Here is a 21,619-nt window from a genome sequence, read left to right as displayed (position 1 = left end):
ACACCACTAGCACCACCATCACCACCACCACCACCACTACACCTCACACCACTACACCATCACCAACCACTAGCCAACAACGGTACACACACACCAACTTACACACTACCACCAACTACTCACACACACCAACTACACCATCACACCACCACACCAACTACACACACACACCAACTACCCACCACCACCACCATCACACCACACCAACTACACACACACCAACTACACCACCACCACAACCACCAACTACACACACACCAACTACACCACTCACCACACCACACCAACTACACACACACCAACTACACCACCACCACCACCACCAACTACACACACACCAACTACACCACCACCACCACCACCCACCAACTACACCACCATTACCACCACCACCAACTACACACACACCAACTACACCACCACCACCACCACCACTACACCCACACCACCAACTACACCCACCAACACACCACCACCAACTCCACACACCAACTACACCATCCACCACCACCACCACCAACTACACCACACACACCACCACACCAACTACACACACACCAACTACACCACCACCACCCACCACCAACTACACACACCACCAACTACACCCACCACCAACACCACCACACAACCACACACACCCACCACTACACCACCAACTACCACCACCACCAACTCACACCACCACCACCAACTACACACACACCACACACCACCACCACCACCAACTACACACACACCAACTACACCACCACCACCAACTACACACACACCAACTACACCACCACCCACCAACTACACACACGCCAACTACACACACCACCACCAACTACGACACACACCAACTACCACCACCACCAACTACACACACCAACTACACCACACCACCAACTACACCACACACAACTACACCACCACACACCAACTACACACACACCAACTACACCACCACCACCAACTACACACACACCAACTACACCACCACACCACCACCAACTACGCACACACCAACACACCACCACCACCAACTACGCACACACCAACTACACCACCACCACCAACTACACACACACCAACTACACCACCACACCACCAACTACGCACACACCAACTACACCACCACCACCAACTACGCACACAACCAACTACACCACCACCACCAACTACACACACACCAACTACACCACCACCCACCAACTACACACACACCAACTACACCACCACCACCAACTACGCACACACCAACTACACCACCACCAACTACACACACCACTACACCATCACCACCAACTACACACACACCACCACCACCACCACCACCAACTACGCACACACCAACTACACCACCACCACCACCACCACCAACTACACACACCAACTACACCACCACCACCACCACCAACTACACACACACCAACTACACCACCACCACCAACTACACACACACCAACTACACACCACCACCACCACCAACTACACACACACCAACTACACCACCACCACCACCAACTACGCACACACCAACTACACCACCACCACCACCACCACCAACTACACACACACCAACTACACCACCACCACCACCACCAACTACACACACACCAACTACACCACCACCACCACCAACTACGCACACACCAACTACACCACCACCACCACCACCACCAACTACACACACACCAACTACACCACCACCACCACCACCAACTACACACACACCAACTACACCACCACCACCACCAACTACGCACACACCAACTACACCACCACCACCACCACCACCAACTACACACACACCAACTACACCACCACCACCACCACCACCAACTACACACACACCAACTACACCACCACCACCACCACCAACTACGCACACACCAACTACACCACCACCACCACCACCAACTACACACACACCAACTACACCACCACCACCAACTACACCACCACCACCACCAACTACACACACACCAACTACACCATCACCACCAACTACACACACACCAACTACACCACCACCACCACCACCAACTACACACACACCAACTACACCACCACCACCAACTACACACACACCAACTACACCACCACCACCACCAACTACACACACACCAACTACACCACCACCACCACCAACTACGCACACACCAACTACACCACCACCACCACCACCACCAACTACACACACACCAACTACACCACCACCACCACCACCACCAACTACACACACACCAACTACACCACCACCACCACCACCACCAACTACACACACACCAACTACACCACCACCACCACCACCAACTACGCACACACCAACTACACCACCACCACCACCACCAACTACACACACACCAACTACACCACCACCACCACCACCAACTACACACACACCAACTACACCACCACCACCAACTACACCACCACCACCACCAACTACACACACACCAACTACACCACCACCACCACCACCAACTACACACACACCAACTACACCACCACCACCACCAACTACGCACACACCAACTACACCACCACCACCACCACCACCAACTACACACACACCAACTACACCACCACCACCACCACCACCAACTACACACACACCAACTACACCACCACCACCACCACCAACTACGCACACACCAACTACACCACCACCACCACCACCAACTACACACACACCAACTACACCACCACCACCAACTACACCACCACCACCACCAACTACACACACACCAACTACACCATCACCACCAACTACACACACACCAACTACACCATCACCACCAACTACACACACACCAACTACACCACCCACACAGCATCATCATCACCACCACCAACTACAACTACACCGTCAGCTACAACTACTACACCACCATCTTCTTGGTTCTTTCGGTAAAGTCACGTAGAAGGGAAGTAATAAAATAATAAAAATAAAACATAATAAAATGAAATAATGAGAATTATTTCATTTTATTATGTTTTATTTGTATTATTTTATTACTTCCCTTCTACGTGACTTTACCGAAAGAACCAAGAAGATGAATCCCTGCAGTCACGAAAGCTTTATATCGAAAAATACTACACCACCACCAACTACTACACCACACACACACACCATCATCATCCACTCATACCACACACACCACACACACACACACCCCATCACCCACTTTATACAACGCGGTGGGTGGGTGGGTGGGTGAGTGAGTGACCTCATCCTCCTGCACCTAGCCTGGCACAGCAGTCAACCCACGGCACCTGCAGGGTCTGTCCCGTGACCTCCTCCTCATGCACCTAGCCTGGCACAGCAGTCAACCCATGGCACCTGCTGGGTCTGTCCCGTGACCTCCTCCTCATGCACCTAGCCTGGCACAGCAGTCAACCCACGGCACCTGCAGGGTCTGTCCCGTGACCTCCTCCTCATGCACCTAGCCTGGCACAGCAGTCAACCCATAATACCTGCTGGGTCTGTCCCGTGACCTCCTCCTGCACCTAGCCTGGCACAGCAGTCAACCCATGGCACCTGCTGGGTCTGTCCCGTGACCTCATGCACCTAGTCTGGCACAGCAGTCAACCCACGGCACCTGCAGGGTCTGTCACGTGACCTCCTCATGCACCTAGCCTGGCACGGCAGTCAACCCACGGCACCTGCTGGGTCTGTCACGTGACCTCCTCCTCCTGCACCTAGCCTGGCACAGCAGTCAACCCATGGCACCTGCAGGGTCTGTCACGTGACCTCCTCCTGCCAGCAGCGAGCCTTCGACACGTCACGTGACATTGGGAGGGTGTGCACCTAGCCTGGCACAGGCGCCGGTGTTGAGTGACTTCTGCCACTCGCTGCGCTGTCGATGTGGTGCAGGGTGCTGGAGTCAAACCCACACTTCGGATTTGAAGAGGCTAAGGAAAAGCTACAAGGTAGGGGGTGACGTGCGTGCGTGTGCGTGTGTGTGTGTGTGCGTGTGTGTACGTGTGTGTGTGTGTGGTGAGTGTGTGTACGTGTGTGTGTGTGGTGATGTGTGTACGTGTGTGTGTGTGGTGATGTGTGTACGTGTGTGTGTGTGGTGATGTGTGTACGTGTGTGTGTGTGGTGCAGTGTGTGGTGATGTGTGTGTGTGTGCGTGTGTGTGCGTGTGTGTGCGTGTGTGTGTGCGTGTGTGTGCGTGTGTGTACGTGTGTGTGTGTGTGGTGAGTGTGTGTACGTGTGTGTGTGTGCGTGTGTGTGCGTGTGTGTGGTGCTGTGTGTGTGTACGTGGTGCTGTGTGTGTGTACGTGGTGCTGTGTGTGCGTGTGTGTGTGTGTAGTGCAGTGTGTGTGTGTGGTGCTGTGTGTGCGTGTGTGTGTGTGTGTGGTCCTGTGTGTACGTGTGTGTGTGTGTGGTGATGTGTGTGCGTGTGTGGTGAGTGTATGTACGTGTGTGTGTGTGGTGATGTGTGTACGTGTGTGTGCGTGTGTGTACGTGTGTGTGGTGCTGTGTGTGTACGTGTGTGTGGTGCTGTGTGTGTGTACGTGGTGCTGTGTGTGTGTGTGTGTAGTGCAGTGTGTGTGTGTGGTGCTGTGTGTGCGTGTGTGTGTGTGTGGTCCTGTGTGTACGTGTGTGTGTGTGGTGATGTGTGTGTGTGTGGTGCAGTGTGTGTGTGGTGCTGTGTGTGGTGATGTGTGTGTGTGTGGTGCAGTGTGTGTACGTGTGTGTGTACGTGTGTGTGTGGTGTGTGTTCGTGTGTGTCTGTGGTGAAGTGTTTGTACGTGTGTGTGTGGTGCTGTGTGTGTGTGGTGCTGTGTGTGTGTGGTGCTGTGTGTGTGTGGTGCTGTGTGTGTGTGGTGCTGTGTGTGTGTGGTGCTGTGTGTGTGTGGTGCTGTGTGTGTGTGGTGCTGTGTGTGTGTGGTGCTGTGTGTGTGTGGTGCTGTGTGTGTGTGGTGCTGTGTGTGTGGTGCTGTGTGTGTGTGATGCTGTGTGTGTGTGGTGCTGTGTGTGTGTGGTGCTGTGTGTGTGTGTATCACTGTGTGTGTGTGTGTATCACTGTGTGTGTGTGTGTGTCACTGTGTGTGTGTGTGTGTCACTGTGTGTGTGTGTCACTGTGTGTGTGTCACTGTGTGTGTGTCACTGTGTGTGTGTGTGTCACTGTGTGTGTGTGTATCACTGTGTGTGTGTGTGTGTCACTGTGTGTGTGTGTCACTGTGTGTGTGTGTCACTGTGTGTGTGTCACTGTGTGTGTGTCATTGTGTGTGTGTGTGTCACTGTGTGTGTGTGGTGCAGTGTGTGTGTGTGTGCGTGTGTCACTGTGTGTGCGTGTGTCACTGTGTATGTGCGTGTGTCACTGTGTGTGTGTGGGTGTCACTGTGTGTGTGTGTCACTGTGTGTGTGTGTCACTGTGTGTGTGTGGTGCAGTGTGTGTGTGTGTGCGTGTGTCACTGTGTGTGTGTGGGTGTCACTGTGTATGTGCGTGTGTCACTGTGTGTGTGTGGGTGTCACTGTGTGTGTGTGTCACTGTGTGTGTGTGTCACTGTGTGTGTGTGTCACTGTGTGTGTGTGGTGCAGTGTGTGTGTGTGCGTGTGTCACTGTGTGTGTGTGGTTGTCACTGTGTATGTGCGTGTGTCACTGTGTGTGTGTGGGTGTCACTGTGTGTGTCACTGTGTGTATGTGTCACTGTGTGTGTGTCACTGTGTGTGTGTGTGTCACTGTGTATGTGCTTGTGTCACTGTGTGTGTGTGTGTCACTGTGTGTGTGTCACTGTGTGTGTCACTGTGTGTGTGTGTCACTGTGTGTGTGTGTCACTGTGTGTGTGTGTCACTGTGTGTGTGTCACTGTGTGTGTGTGTCACTGTGTGTGTGTGTCACTGTGTGTGTGTGTCACTGTGTGTGTGTCACTGTGTGTGTCACTGTGTGTGTCACTGTGTGTGTGTGTCACTGTGTGTGTCACTGTGTGTGTGTGTCACTGTGTGTGTGTTGTGCAGTGTGTGTGTGTGTGCGTGTGTCACTGTGTGTGTGTGGGTGTCACTGTGTATGTGCGTGTGTCACTGTGTGTGTGTGGGTGTCACTGTGTGTGTGTGTCACTGTGTGTGTGTGTCACTGTGTGTGTGTGGTGCAGTGTGTGTGTGTGCGTGTGTCACTGTGTGTGTGTGGTTGTCACTGTGTATGTGCGTGTGTCACTGTGTGTGTGTGGGTGTCACTGTGTGTGTCACTGTGTGTATGTGTCACTGTGTGTGTGTCACTGTGTGTGTGTGTGTCACTGTGTATGTGCTTGTGTCACTGTGTGTGTGTGTGTGTCACTGTGTGTGTGTCACTGTGTGTGTCACTGTGTGTGTGTCACTGTGTGTGTCACTGTGTGTGTGTGTCACTGTGTGTGTGTGTCACTGTGTGTGTGTCACTGTGTGTGTGTGTCACTGTGTGTGTGTCACTGTGTGTGTGTCACTGTGTGTGTCACTGTGTGTGTCACTGTGTGTGTGTCACTGTGTGTGTGTGGTCCTGTGTGTACGTGTGTGTGTGTGTGTGATGCTGTGTGTATGTGTGTGTGTGATGCAGTGTGTGCGATGCTGTGTGTGTACGTGTGTGTGTGTGTGCGTGTGTGTGTGTGGTGCAGTGTGTGTGTGTGGTGCAGTGTGTGTGTGTGGTGCTGTGTGTGCGTGTGTGTGTGTGATGCTGAGTGTGTACGTGTGTGTGTGCGTGTGTGTGTGTGGTGCTGTGTGTGTGTGCGTGTGTGTGTGTGGTGCAGTGTGTGTGTGTGTGGTGCTGTGTGTGTGTGGTGCTGTGTGTGTGTGTGTTGCAGTGTGTGTGTGTGTGGTGCTGTGTGTGTGTGGTGCTGTGTGTGTGTGGTGCTGTGTGTGGTGCTGTGTGTGTGTGTGTGGTGCTGTGTGTGCGTGTGTGTGTGTGATGCTGTGTGTGGTGCTGTGTGTGCGTGTGTGTGTGTGATGCTGTGTGTATGTGTGTGTGTGGGTGGTGCTGTGTGTGTACGTGTGTGTGTGTGCGTGTGTGTCTGTGGTGCAGTGTGTGTGTGTGGTGCAGTGTGTGTGTGGTGCAGTGTGTATGTGTGGTGCAGTGTGTGTGTGTGGTGCAGTGTGTGTACGTGTGTGTGTGTGTGTGTGTGCGCGTGGGTGTGTGTGTGGTGCAGTGTGTGTGCGTGTGTGTGGTGCAGTGTGTGTGCGTGTGTGTGGTGCAGTGTGTGTACGTGTGTGTGTGTGTGCGCGTGTGTGTGTGTGTGGTGCAGTGTGTGTGTGTGGTGCAGTGTGTGTGCGTGTGTGTGTGTGGTGCAGTGTGTGTGTGTGGTGCAGTGTGTGTGCGCGTGTGTGTGTGTGTGCGCGTGTGTGTGTGTGGTGCAGTGTGTGTGTGTGGTGCAGTGTGTGTGCGTGTGTGTGTGTGTGTGCGCGTGTGTGTGTGTGGTGCAGTGTGTGTGTGTGGTGCAGTGTGTGTGCGTGTGTGTGTGTGTGTGCGCGTGTGTGTGTGTGGTGCAGTGTGTGTGTGTGTGGTGCAGTGTGGTGATGTCACCGCCACTTAGTGGCGAATGGCGGTTGTTGTTGTTGTATGTGTGTCACTGTGCGTGTGTGTCACTGTGTGTGTGTGTCACTGTGCGTGTGTGTCACTGTGTGTGTGTGTCACTGTGCGTGTGTGTCACTGTGCGTGTGTGTCACTGTGCGTGTGTGTCACTGTGTGTGTGTCACTGTGTGTGTGCGTGTGTGTGTCTCACTGTGTGTGTGTGCACGTGTGTGTCACTGTGTGTGCGTGTCACTGTGTGTGTGTGTGCGTGTGCGTGTCTCACTGTGTATGTGTGTGCGTGTGTGTGTCACTGTGCGTGTGTGTCACTGTGTGTGTGTGTGCGTGTGTGTGTGTGCACGTGTGTGTCTCACTGTGTGTGTGTGTGCGTGTCTCACTGTGTGTGTGTGTACACGTGTGTGTCACTGTGTGTGCGTGTCACTGTGTGTGTGTGTGCGTGTGTGTGTCTCACTGTGTGTGTGCGTGTGTGTGTCTCACTGTGTGTGTGTGTCACTGTGCGTGTGTGTCACTGTGTGTGTGTCACTGTGCGTGTGTGTCACTGTGCGTGTGTGTCACTGTGCGTGTGTGTCACTGTGCGTGTGTGTCACTGTGCGTGTGTGTCACTGTGTGTGTGTGTGTCACTGTGTGTGTCACTGTGTGTGTCACTGTGCGTGTGTGTCACTGTGTGTGTGTGTGTCACTGTGTGTGTCACTGTGCGTGTGTGTCACTGTGCGTGTGTGTCACTGTGTGTGTGTCACTGTGCGTGTGTGTCACTGTGCGTGTGTGTCACTGTGCGTGTGTGTCACTGTGCGTGTGTGTCACTGTGCGTGTGTGTCACTGTGCGTGTGTGTCACTGTGTGTGTGTGTCACTGTGTGTGTCACTGTGCGTGTGTGTCACTGTGCGTGTGTGTCACTGTGCGTGTGTGTCACTGTGTGTGTGTGTCACTGTGTGTGTGTCACTGTGTGTGTGCGTGTGTGTGTCTCACTGTGTGTGTCTCACTGTGCGTGTGTGTCACTGTGTGTGTGTCACTGTGTGTGTGCGTGTGTGTGTCTCACTGTGTGTGTCTCACTGTGCGTGTGTGTCACTGTGTGTGTGTCACTGTGTGTGTGTGTCACTGTGTGTGTGTCACTGTGCGTGTGTGTGTCTCACTGTGTGTGTCTCACTGTGCGTGTGTGTCACTGTGTGTGTGTCACTGTGTGTGTGCGTGTGTGTGTCTCACTGTGTGTGTCTCACTGTGCGTGTGTGTCACTGTGTGTGTGTCACTGTGTGTGTGTCACTGTGTGTGTGTCTCACTGTGCGTGTGTGTCTCACTGTGTGTGTGTGTGCGTGTGTGTGTCTCACTGTGTGTGTGTGTCACTGTGTGTGTGTCTCACTGTGCGTGTGTGTCACTGTGCGTGTGTGTCACTGTGTGTGTGTCACTGTGTGTGTGTGTCACTGTGCGTGTGTGTCACTGTGTGTGTGTCACTGTGTGTGTGCGTGTGTGTGTCTCACTGTGTGTGTCTCACTGTGCGTGTGTGTCACTGTGTGTGTGTCTCACTGTGCGTGTGTGTCTCACTGTGTGTGTGTGTGCGTGTGTGTGTCTCACTGTGTGTGTGTCTCACTGTGCGTGTGTGTCACTGTGCGTGTGTGTCACTGTGCGTGTGTGTGTGTGTGCGTGTGTGTGTCTCACTGTGTGTGTCTCACTGTGTGTGTGTGTCACTGTGTGTGTGTCTCACTGTGTGTGTCTCACTGTGCGTGTGTCTCACTGTGCGTGTGTGTCACTGTGTGTGTGTGTGCGTGTGTGTCACTGTGTGTGTCACTGTGTGTGTCACTGTGTGTGTGTGTCACTGTGAGTGTGTGTCACTGTGCGTGTGTGTCACTGTGTGTGTGTGTCACTGTGAGTGTGTGTCACTGTGCGTGTGTGTCACTGTGTGTGTGTGTGTCACTGTGAGTGTGTGTCACTGTGCGTGTGTGTCACTGTGTGTGTGTGTGTCACTGTGAGTGTGTGTCACTGTGCGTGTGTGTCACTGTGTGTGTGTGTGCGTGTGTGCACGTGTGTGTGTGTGTACCTGTTTGTGTAGTGGGGAGTGGTGGGTGTAGTGGTTAGCGCTACGCTGCGCGACCCGGGTTCGATTCCCGCTCATGGCTAACACCACCAGTGACGATTATCTGAACCGGTCACGGGCCTCCCCTAGGTCGACTCAGTTCCTGGTGCGGTGTGTAAACATCGCCACTGGGAAGACAAAGGCGGCCGGGCGTGGTGCTGGCCACCCACCCCCTCGTGTGCCGTGCCGGCCTTCATAGGTGCTCGCTAACAGCACTTGCCCCTACAGTCTTAGAGGCTACACGGGGGATCTTTGTCTTTGTTTGGTGGTGGTCTGATTGGAGGCGTCGTGCGTTGCAGAGAGACCCTGGCTGGTGGATGACTACGATGCCTGGGTGGAGAGAATGAGGGTAGAACTCACCACACTCACTCACCACACTCACTCACCACACTCACACTCACTCACCACACTCACCACACTCACTCACCACACTCACTCACCACACTCACTCACCACACTCACTCATCACATTCACTCACCACACTCACTCATCACACTCACTCACCACACTCACACACTCACCACACTCACCACACTCACTCATCACACTCACTCACCACACACTCACTCACCACACTCACACACTCACTCACACACTCACTCACATAGAGACACACACACTCACTCACCACACTCACCACACTCACTCACCACACTCACCACACTCACCACACTCACTCACTCACATAGAGACACACACACTCACTCACCACACTCACTCACCACACTCACTCACCACACACACTCACCACACACACACCACACTCACTCACCACACTCACATAGAGACACACTCACTCACACAGAGACTCACACACACACACTCACTCACTACACTCACTCATCACTCACTCATCACACACACTCACCACACTCACTCACACACTCACTCACACACTCACTCACATAGAGACACACACACTCACTCACCACACTCACTCACTCACTCACCACACTCACTCACCACACTCACTCACCACACTCACTCACCACACACACACTCACCACACTCACCACACTCACTCACTCACTCACATAGAGACACACACATTCACTCACCACACTCACTCACCACACTCACTCACCACACTAACTCATCACTTACTCACCACACTCACTCACCACACTCACTCACCACACTCACTCACCACACTCACCACACTCACTCACCACACTCACTCACCACACTCACTCACCACACTCACACACCACACTCACTCACCACACTCACCACACTCACTCACCACACTCACCACACTCACTCACCACACTCACTCACCACACTCACTCACCACACTCACCACACTCACTCACCACACTCACCACACTCACTCACCACACTCACTCACCACACTCACACACCACACTCACTCACCACACTCACACTCACTCACCACACTCACTCACCACACTCACTCATCACTTACTCACCACACTCACTCACCACACTCACTCACCACACTCACCACACTCACTCACCACACTCACCACACTCACTCACCACACTCACACACCACACTCACTCACCACACTCACACTCACTCACCACACTCACACTCACTCACCACACTCACTCACCACACTCACTCACCACACTCACTCACCACACTCACTCACCACACTCACTCACCACACACACTCACCACACACACACCACACTCACCACACTCACTCACCACACTCACATAGAGACACACTCACTCACACAGAGACTCACTCACCACACTCACTCACCACACTCACCACACACTCACCACACACTCACCACACTCACTCACCACACTCACTCACCACACTCACTCCCCACACTCACTCACCACACTCACTCACCACACTCACTCACCACACTCACTCATCACTCACTCACCACACTCACTCACATAGAGACACACACACTCACTCACCACACTCACTCACTCACCACACTCACTCACACACTCACTCACATAGAGACACACACACTCACTCACACACTCACTCACATAGAGACACACACACTCACCACACTCACGCACCACACTCACTCACTCACCACACTCACTCACCACACTCACTCACCACACTCACTCACCACACTCACTCACCACACTCACTCACCACACACTCACCACACTCACTCACCACACTCACTCACCACACTCACTCACCACACTCACTCACCACACTCACTCACCACACTCACTCATCACTCACTCACCACACTCACTCACCACACTCACACACTCACTCACACACTCACTCACATAGAGACACACACACTCACTCACCACACTCACTCACTCACTCACCACACTCACCACACTCACCACACTCACTCACTCACATAGAGACACACACACTCACTCACCACACTCACTCACCACACTCACTCACTCACTCACACACTCACTCACATAGAGACACACACACTCACTCACCACACTCACCACACTCACTCACCACACTCACCACACTCACCACACTCACTCACTCACATAGAGACACACACACTCACTCACCACACTCACTCACCACACTCACTCACCACACACACTCACCACACACACACCACACTCACCACACTCACTCACCACACTCACATAGAGACACACTCACTCACACAGAGACTCACACACACTCACTCACTCACTACACTCACTCATCACTCACTCACCACACTCACTCACACACTCACTCACACACTCACTCACATAGAGACACACACACTCACTCACCACACTCACTCACTCACTCACCACACTCACTCACCACACTCACTCACCACACTCACTCACCACACACACACTCACCACACTCACCACACTCACTCACTCACTCACATAGAGACACACACATTCACTCACCACACTCACTCACCACACTCACTCACCACACTCACTCATCACTTACTCACCACACTCACTCACCACACTCACTCACCACACTCACCACACTCACTCACCACACTCACCACACTCACTCACCACACTCACACACCACACTCACTCACCACACTCACACTCACTCACCACACTCAGTCACCACACTCACTCACCACACTCACTCACCACACTCACTCACCACACTCACTCATCACTCACTCACCACACTCACCACACTCACTCACCACACTCACATAGAGACACACTCACTCACACAGAGACTCACACACACACACTCACCACACACTCACCACACACTCACCACACTCACTCACCACACTCACTCACCACACTCACTCACCACACTCACACACTCACTCACACACTCACTCACATAGAGACACACACACTCACTCACCACACTCACTCACTCACCACACTCACTCACACACTCATTCACATAGAGACACACACACTCACTCACCACACTCACCACACTCACTCACCACACTCACCACACTCACTCACCACACTCACCACACTCACTCACCACACTCACTCACCACACACACACTCACACACTCACTCACATAGAGACACACACACTCACTCACCACACTCACTCACACTCACTCACCACACTCACTCACCACACTCACCACACTCACTCACCACACTCACCACACTCACTCACCACACTCACTCACTCACACAGAGACTCACACTCACACACTCACCACACTCACTCACCACACTCACTCACCACACTCACTCACCACACTCACTCACCACACTCACTCACTCACACACTCACCACACACTCACTCACCACACTCACTCACTCACCACACTCACTCACACAGACTCACCACACTCACTCACACAGAGACCCACAGAGACACACAGACACACAGAGACACACACTCACCACGCAGAGACACACACACTCACCACACAGAGACCCACACACTCACCACACAGAGACTCACCACACAGACCCACAGACTCACCACACAGAGACACACACACTCACCACACAGAGACCCACACACTCACCACACAGAGACTCACCACACAGACCCACAGACTCACCACACAGAGACACACACACTCACCACACAGAGACCCACAGAGACACACAGAGACGCACAGACTCACCACACAGACCCACAGACTCACCACACAGAGACACACACACTCACCACACAGAGACCCACAGAGACACACAGAGACCCACAGACTCACCACACAGAGACACACAGAGACACACAGAGACCCACAGAGACCCACACAGACCCACAGACTCACCACACAGAGACCCACAGACTCACACACTCACCACACAGAGACCCACAGAGACTCACAGACTCACCACACAGAGACACACACAGACCCACAGGCTCACCACACAGAGACACACAGAGAGACACACACTCACCACACTCACCACACACTCACCACACTCACTCACACAGACTCACCACACACACTCACCACACTCACCACACAGAGACCCACAGACTCACCACACAGAGACCCACAGACTCACCACACAGAGACCCACAGACTCACCTCACAGAGACCCACAGACTCACCACACAGAGACCCACAGACTCACCACACAGAGACCCACAGACTCACCACACAGAGACCCACAGACTCACCACACAGAGACTCACAGACTCACCACACAGAGACCCACAGACTCACCACACAGAGACCCACAGACTCACCACACAGAGACTCACAGACTCACCACACAGAGACCCACAGACTCACCACAGAGACCCACAGACTCACCACACAGAGACCCACAGACTCATCACACAGAGACCCACAGACTCACCACACAGAGACCCACACAGACACCCACAGACTCACCACACAGAGACACACAGAGACTCAGAGACACACAGACTCACCACACAGAGACTCACACACTCACCACACAGAGACCCACAGACTCACCACACAGAGACCCACAGACTCACCACACTGACCCACAGACTCACCACACAGAGACTCACACACTCACCACACAGAGACTCACAGACTCACCACACAGAGACCCACAGACTCACCACACAGAGACCCACAGACTCACCACACAGAGACCCACAGACTCACCACGCAGAGACCCACAGACTCACTACACAGAGACCCACAGACTCACCACACTGACCCACAGACTCACCACACAGAGACCCACAGACTCACCACACAGAGACTCACACACTCACCACACAGAGACCCACAGACTCACCACACAGAGACCCACAGACTCACCACACAGAGACCCACAGACTCACCACACAGAGACCCACACAGACACCCACAGACTCACCACATAGAGACCCACACACTCACCACACAGAGACCCACAGACTCACCACACAGAGACTCACACACTCACCACACAGAGACTCACACACTCACCACACAGAGACTCACACACTCACCACACACACTCACCACACACACTCACACACTCACCACACACAGACTCACCACACAGACCCACAGACTCACCACCCCCACCACCCACCACCCCCACCACCCCCCCTGACCCCCCCCCCCAGGGTGCCCCCCACCGCTGTGCCCTCATCTTTGTGGACAACAGCGGAGTGGACATCATCCTGGGAGTGTTCCCCCTCGTACGCGAACTGCTGGCTAGAGGCACTCAGGTGGGTGAGCGTGGTGAGTGAGTGGGTGGGTGGGTGAGTGTGGTGAGTGAGTGAGTGAGTGGGTGAGTGGGTGAGTGAGTGAGTGGGTGGGTGGGTGGGTGAGTGTGGTGAGTGAGTGGGTGGGTGAGTGGGTGAGTGAGTGAGTGGGTGAGTGGGTGAGTGAGTGAGTGGGTGGGTGAGTGTGGTGAGTGAGTGAGTGAGTGGGTGGGTGGGTGAGTGTGGTGAGTGAGTGAGTGAGTGGGTGAGTGGGTGAGTGAGTGAGTGGGTGGGTGGGTGGGTGAGTGTGGTGAGTGAGTGGGTGGGTGAGTGGGTGAGTGAGTGAGTGGGTGAGTGGGTGAGTGAGTGAGTGAGTGGGTGGGTGGGTGAGTGTGGTGAGTGGGTGGGTGAGTGGGTGGGTGGGTGAGTGAGTGGGTGGGTGGGTGAGTGTGGTGAGTGGGTGGGTGAGTGGGTGGGTGGGTGAGTGAGTGGGTGGGTGGGTGGGTGAGTGAGCGTGGTGGTGAGCGTGGTGGTGAGCGTGGTGGTGAGCGTGGTGGTGAGCATGGTGGTGAGCGTGGTGGTGAGCGTGGTGAGTGTGGTGGTGAGTGTGGGGAGGGTGGTGAGTGTGGTGAGTGTGGTGAGTGTGGTGAGTGTGGTGGTGAGCGTGGTGGTGAGCGTGGTGGTGAGCGTGGTGGTGAGCGTGGTGGTGAGCGTGGTGAGCGTGGTGGTGAGCGTGGTGAGTGTGGTGGTGAGCGTGGTGGTGAGCGTGGTGAGCGTGGTGGTGAGCGTGGTGAGTGTGGTGGTGAGTGTGGTGTGTGTGGTGGTGAGAGTAGTGGTGAGTGTGGTGAGCGTGGTGGTGAGCGTGGTGGTGAGCGTGGTGAGTGGGTGACTGAGTGGGTGGGTGAGTGGGTGGGTGGGTGGGTGGGTGAGTGAGTGGGTGGGTGAGTGAGTGGGTGGGTGGGTGTGAGTGAGCGTGGTGGTGAGCGTGGTGGTGAGCGTGGTGGTGAGTGTGGTGAGCGTGGTGGTGAGCGTGGTGGTGAGTGTGGTGAGCGTGGTGGTGAGCGTGGTGGTGAGTGTGGTGAGCGTGGTGGTGAGCGTGGTGGTGAGTGTGGTGAGCGTGGTGGTGAGCGTGGTGGTGAGCGTGGTGGTGAGCGTGGTGGTGAGCGTGGTGGTGAGCGTGGTGAGCGTGGTGGTGAGCGTGGTGGTGAGCGTGGTGAGTGTGGTGAGCGTGGTGGTGAGCGTGGTGAGCGTGGTGGTGAGCGTGGTGGTGAGCGTGGTGAGTGTGGTGAGGGTGGTGAGCGTGGTGGTGAGCGTGGTGGTGAGCGTGGTGGTGAGCGTGGTGGTGAGCGTGGTGAGTGGGTGACTGAGTGGGTGGGTGGGTGAGTGGGTGAGTGGGTGAGCGTGGTGGTGAGCGTGGTGGTGAGCGTGGTGGTGAGCGTGGTGGTGAGCGTGGTGGTGAGCGTGGTGGTGAGTGTGTTGAGCGTGGTGGTGAGCGTGGTGGTGAGTGTGGTGGTGAGCGTGGTGGTGAGCGTGGTGAGTGTGGTGAGCGTGGTGGTGAGCGTGGTGAGTGTGTTGAGCGTGGTGGTGAGCGTGGTGGTGAGTGTGGTGGTGAGCGTGGTGGTGAGCGTGGTGAGTGTGGTGAGCGTGGTGGTGAGCGTGGTGGTGAGCGTGGTGGTGAGCGTGGTGGTGAGCGTGGTGGTGAGCGTGGTGGTGAGCGTGGTGAGTGTGTTGAGCGTGGTGGTGAGCGTGGTGGTGAGCGTGGTGGTGAGCGTGGTGGTGAGCGTGGTGGTGAGCGTGGTGGTGAGCGTGGTGAGTGTGGTGGTGAGCGTGGTGGTGAGTGTGGTGGTGAGCGTGGTGGTGAGCGTGGTGGTGAGTGTGGTGGTGAGCGTGGTGGTGAGTGTGGTGGTGAGCGTGGTGGTGAGCGTGGTGGTGAGCGTGGTGGTGAGCGTGGTGGTGAGCGTGGTGAGCGTGGTGGTGAGCGTGGTGAGTGTGGTGGTGAGTGTGGTGGTGAGCGTGGTGAGTGTGGTGGTGAGCGTGGTGAGTGTGGTGAGCGTGGTGGTGAGCGTGGTGGTGAGCGCGGTGGTGAGCGTGGTGGTGAGCGTGGTGAGTGTGGTGGTGAGTGTGGTGGTGAGCGTGGTGGTGAACGTGGTGGTGAGTGTGGTGGTGAGCGTGGTGGTGAGCGTGGTGAGCGTGGTGGTGAGCGTGGTGAGTGTGGTGGTGAGTGTGGTGGTGAGCGTGGTGAGTGTGGTGGTGAGCGTGGTGAGTGTGGTGAGCGTGGTGGTGAGCGTGGTGGTGAGCGCGGTGGTGAGCGTGGTGGTGAGCGTGGTGGTGAGCGTGGTGGTGAGCGTGGTGAGCGTGGTGGTGAGCGTGGTGGTGAGCGTGGTGGTGAGCGTGGTGGTGAGCGTGGTGGTGAGCGTGGTGGTGAGCGTGGTGGTGAGTGTGGTGGTGAGCGTGGTGAGCGTGGTGGTGAGCGTGGTGAGTGTGTTGAGCGTGGTGGTGAGCGTGGTGGTGAGCGTGGTGGTGAGCGTGGTGGTGAGCGTGGTGGTGAGCGTGGTGTTGAGCGTGGTGGTGAGCGTGGTGGTGAGCGTGGTGGTGAGCGTGGTGGTGAGCGTGGTGAGTGTGGTGGTGAGCGTGGTGGTGAGCGTGGTGAGTGTGGTGGTGAGCGTGGTGAGTGTGGTGAGCGTGGTGGTGAGCGTGGTGGTGAGCGCGGTGGTGAGCGTGGTGGTGAGCGTGGTGGTGAGCGTGGTGGTGAGTGTGGTGGTGAGCGTGGTGGTGAGCGTGGTGGTGAGCGTGGTGGTGAGCGTGGTGAGTGTGGTGGTGAGCGTGGTGGTGAGTGTTGTGGTGAGCGTGGTGGTGAGTGTTGTGGTGAGTGTGGTGGTGAGTGTTGTGGTGAGCGTGGTGGTGAGTGTTGTGGTGAGTGTGGTGGTGAGCGTGGTGGTGAGCGTGGTGGTGAGCGTGGTGGTGAGCGTGGTGGTGAGTGTGGTGAGCGTGGTGGTGAGCGTGGTGGTGAGTGTGGTGGTGAACGTGGTGGTGAGTGTGGTGGTGAGCGTGGTGGTGAGCGTGGTGGTGAGCGTGGTGGTGAGCGTGGTGAGTGTGGTGGTGAGTGTGGTGGTGAGCGTGGTGAGTGTGGTGGTGAGCGTGGTGAGTGTGGTGAGCGTGGTGGTGAGCGTGGTGGTGAGCGCGGTGGTGAGCGCGGTGGTGAGCGTGGTGGTGAGCGTGGTGGTGAGCGTGGTGGTGAGCGTGGTGGTGAGCGTGGTGGTGAGCGTGGTGGTGAGCGTGGTGGTGAGCGTGGTGGTGAGCGTGGTGGTGAGCGTGGTGGTGAGCGTGGTGGTGAGCGTGGTGGTGAGTGTGGTGAGCGTGGTGGTGAGCGTGGTGGTGAGCGTGGTGGTGAGCGTGGTGGTGAGTGTGGTGGTGAGTGTGGTGGTGAGCGTGGTGGTGAGTGTGGTGGTGAGCGTGGTGGTGAGCGTGGTGGTGAGTGTGGTGGTGAGCGTGGTGGTGAGCGTGGTGGTGAGCGTGGTGGTGAGCGTGGTGGTGAGTGTGGTGGTGAGCGTGGTGGTGAGTGTGGTGGTGAGCGTGGTGGTGAGCGTGGTGGTGAGCGTGGTGGTGAGTGTGGTGGTGAGCGTGGTGAGCGTGGTGGTGAGTGTGGTGGTGAGCGTGGTGGTGAGCGTGGTGAGCGTGGTGGTGAGTGTGGTGGTGAGTGTGGTGGTGAGCGTGGTGGTGAGTGTGGTGAGTGTGGTGAGCGTGGTGGTGAGCGTGGTGAGTGTGGTGGTGAGCGTGGTGAGTGTGGTGAGCGTGGTGGTGAGCGTGGTGGTGAGTGTGGTGAGGGTGGTGAGCGTGGTGGTGAGCGTGGTGAGTGTGGTGAGCGTGGTGGTGAGCGTGGTGGTGAGTGTGGTGAGGGTGGTGAGCGTGGTGGTGAGCGTGGTGAGTGTGGTGAGCGTGGTGGTGAGCGTGGTGGTGAGCGTGGTGGTGAGTGTGGTGGTGAGCGTGGTGAGTGTGGTGGTGAGCGTGGTGAGTGTGGTGAGTGTGGTGGTGAGCGTGGTGGTGAGCGTGGTGGTGAGCGTGGTGAGTGTGGTGAGTGTGGTGGTGAGCGTGGTGGTGAGCGTGGTGAGTGTGGTGAGCGTGGTGGTGAGCGTGGTGGTGAGTGTGGTGGTGAGTGTGGTGGTGAGCGTGGTGGTGAGCGTGGTGAGTGTGGTGAGCGTGGTGGTGAGCGTGGTGGTGAGTGTGGTGGTGAGTGTGGTGGTGAGCGTGGTGGTGAGCGTGGTGAGTGTGGTGAGCGTGGTGGTGAGCGTGGTGGTGAGTGTGGTGGTGAGCGTGGTGGTGAGCGTGGTGAGTGTGGTGAGCGTGGTGGTGAGCGTGGTGGTGAGCGTGGTGGTGAGTGTGGTGGTGAGCGTGGTGAGTGTGGTGGTGAGCGTGGTGAGTGTGGTGAGTGTGGTGGTGAGCGTGGTGGTGAGCGTGGTGGTGAGCGTGGTGAGTGTGGTGAGTGTGGTGGTGAGCGTGGTGGTGAGCGTGGTGAGTGTGGTGAGCGTGGTGGTGAGCGTGGTGGTGAGTGTGGTGGTGAGCGTGGTGGTGAGCGTGGTGGTGAGCGTGGTGAGTGTGGTGAGCGTGGTGGTGAGCGTGGTGGTGAGTGTGGGTGGTGAGTGTGGTGGTGAGCGTGGTGAGTGTGGTGAGCAGGTAATCCTTGCGAGCAACTCTGGTGCAGCTCTGAATGACGTCACTCACAGCGAGCTCCAAATCCTCACCACGCGAGTCGCCGAGTTGGACTCGGGCATCAGGTCTCCCACTCACCCAGCCGCTCACCAACTCACTCACTCACCACTCACTCACCACTCACTCACCCACCCACCCACTCACCCACTCACCCACCCAGTCACCCACTCACCCACTCAACCACCCACTCACCCACCCACTCACCACTCACTCACCCACTCACTCACTCACCCACCCACTCACTCACTCACTCACCCACCCACTCACTCACCCACCCACCCACTCACCCACTCACCACTCACTCACCCACTCACTCACTCACCCACTCACCCACCCACTCACCCACTCACTCACTCACCCACCCACCCACTCACCCACTCACCACTCACTCACCCACTCACTCACTCACCCACCCACTCACTCACCCACCCACTCACTCACCCACCCACTCACTCACTCACTCACCCACTCACTCACCCACTCACCCACCCACTCACCCACCCACCCAACCATCCACTCACCCAACCACTCACCCATCCACTCACCCAACCACTCACCCACCCACTCACCCACCCACTCACTCACCCACCCACTCACTCACTCACCCACTCACCCACTCACCCACCCACTCACCCACCCACCCACCCACTCACCCACCCACCCACTCACCCACCCACTCACCCACCCACCCACTCACTCACTCACCCACCCACTCACTCACTCACCCACCCACTCACTCACTCACTCACCCACTCACTCACCCACTCACCCACCCACTCACCCACCCACCCAACCATCCACTCACCCAACCACTCACCCATCCACTCACCCAACCACTCACCCACCCACTCACCCACCCACTCACTCACCCACCCACTCACTCACTCACCCACTCACCCACTCACCCACTCACCCACCCACTCACCCACCCACCCAACCATCCACTCACCCAACCACCCACTCACCCACTCACTCACCCACTCACCCACTCACTCACCCACTCACTCACCCACCCACCCAACCATCCACTCACCCACCCACTCACCCACCCACCCAACCATCCACTCACCCAACCACTCACCCATCCACTCACCCAACCACTCACCCACCCACTCACCCACCCACTCACTCACCCACCCACTCACTCACTCACCCACTCACCCACTCACCCACCCACTCACCCACCCACCCACCCACTCACCCACCCACCCACTCACCCACCCACTCACCCACCCACCCACTCACTCACTCACCCACCCACTCACTCACTCACCCACCCACTCACTCACTCACTCACCCACTCACTCACCCACTCACCCACCCACTCACCCACCCACCCAACCATCCACTCACCCAACCACTCACCCATCCACTCACCCAACCACTCACCCACCCACTCACCCACCCACTCACTCACCCACCCACTCACTCACTCACCCACTCACCCACTCACCCACCCACTCACCCACCCACCCAACCATCCACTCACCCAACCACCCACTCACCCACTCACTCACCCACTCACCCACTCACTCACCCACTCACTCACCCACCCACCCAACCATCCACTCACCCACCCACTCACCCACCCACCCACTCACCCACTCACCCCGTGTGTGGGTGTGGGTCGTCTCCCCTCTAGGTCCGCTCTGGAGGGAGACCGCCTCCTCGTGGTGCAGAGTGGCTCCAGCTCCCCCTGCCTCGACCTCAGGTGGGGGGGGGGGCTGGGGGGAGGGGCTAGGGGGAGGGGCTGGGGGGGGGCTAGGGGGAGGGGCTGGGGGGGGGCTGGGGGGGGGGGCTAGGGGGAGGGGCTGGGGGGAGGCTAGGGGGAGGGG

General features: G+C 56.5%; 1 long non-coding RNA gene across 1 annotated transcript; it reads left to right on the top strand.

Moving 5' to 3' along the window:
- Positions 1 to 3,842: 3,842 nt before the first annotated feature.
- LOC144955310 (uncharacterized) lies at positions 3,843 to 21,504 on the top strand. Its single transcript, XR_013641606.1, has 5 exons — positions 3,843 to 3,921; positions 9,856 to 9,905; positions 14,997 to 15,101; positions 19,749 to 19,849; positions 21,427 to 21,504. It is a non-coding gene; the product is annotated as an uncharacterized LOC144955310 (long non-coding RNA).
- The last annotated feature ends 115 nt before the right edge of the window (positions 21,505 to 21,619 follow it).

This window comes from Lampetra fluviatilis, unplaced genomic scaffold (assembly GCF_964198595.1).
Source record: "Lampetra fluviatilis unplaced genomic scaffold, kcLamFluv1.1 SCAFFOLD_1177, whole genome shotgun sequence".
NCBI lineage: Eukaryota > Metazoa > Chordata > Hyperoartia > Petromyzontiformes > Petromyzontidae > Lampetra > Lampetra fluviatilis.
The sequence above is the reverse complement of the archived record's forward strand: the minus strand, read 5'-3'. Positions and strand labels throughout refer to the sequence as shown.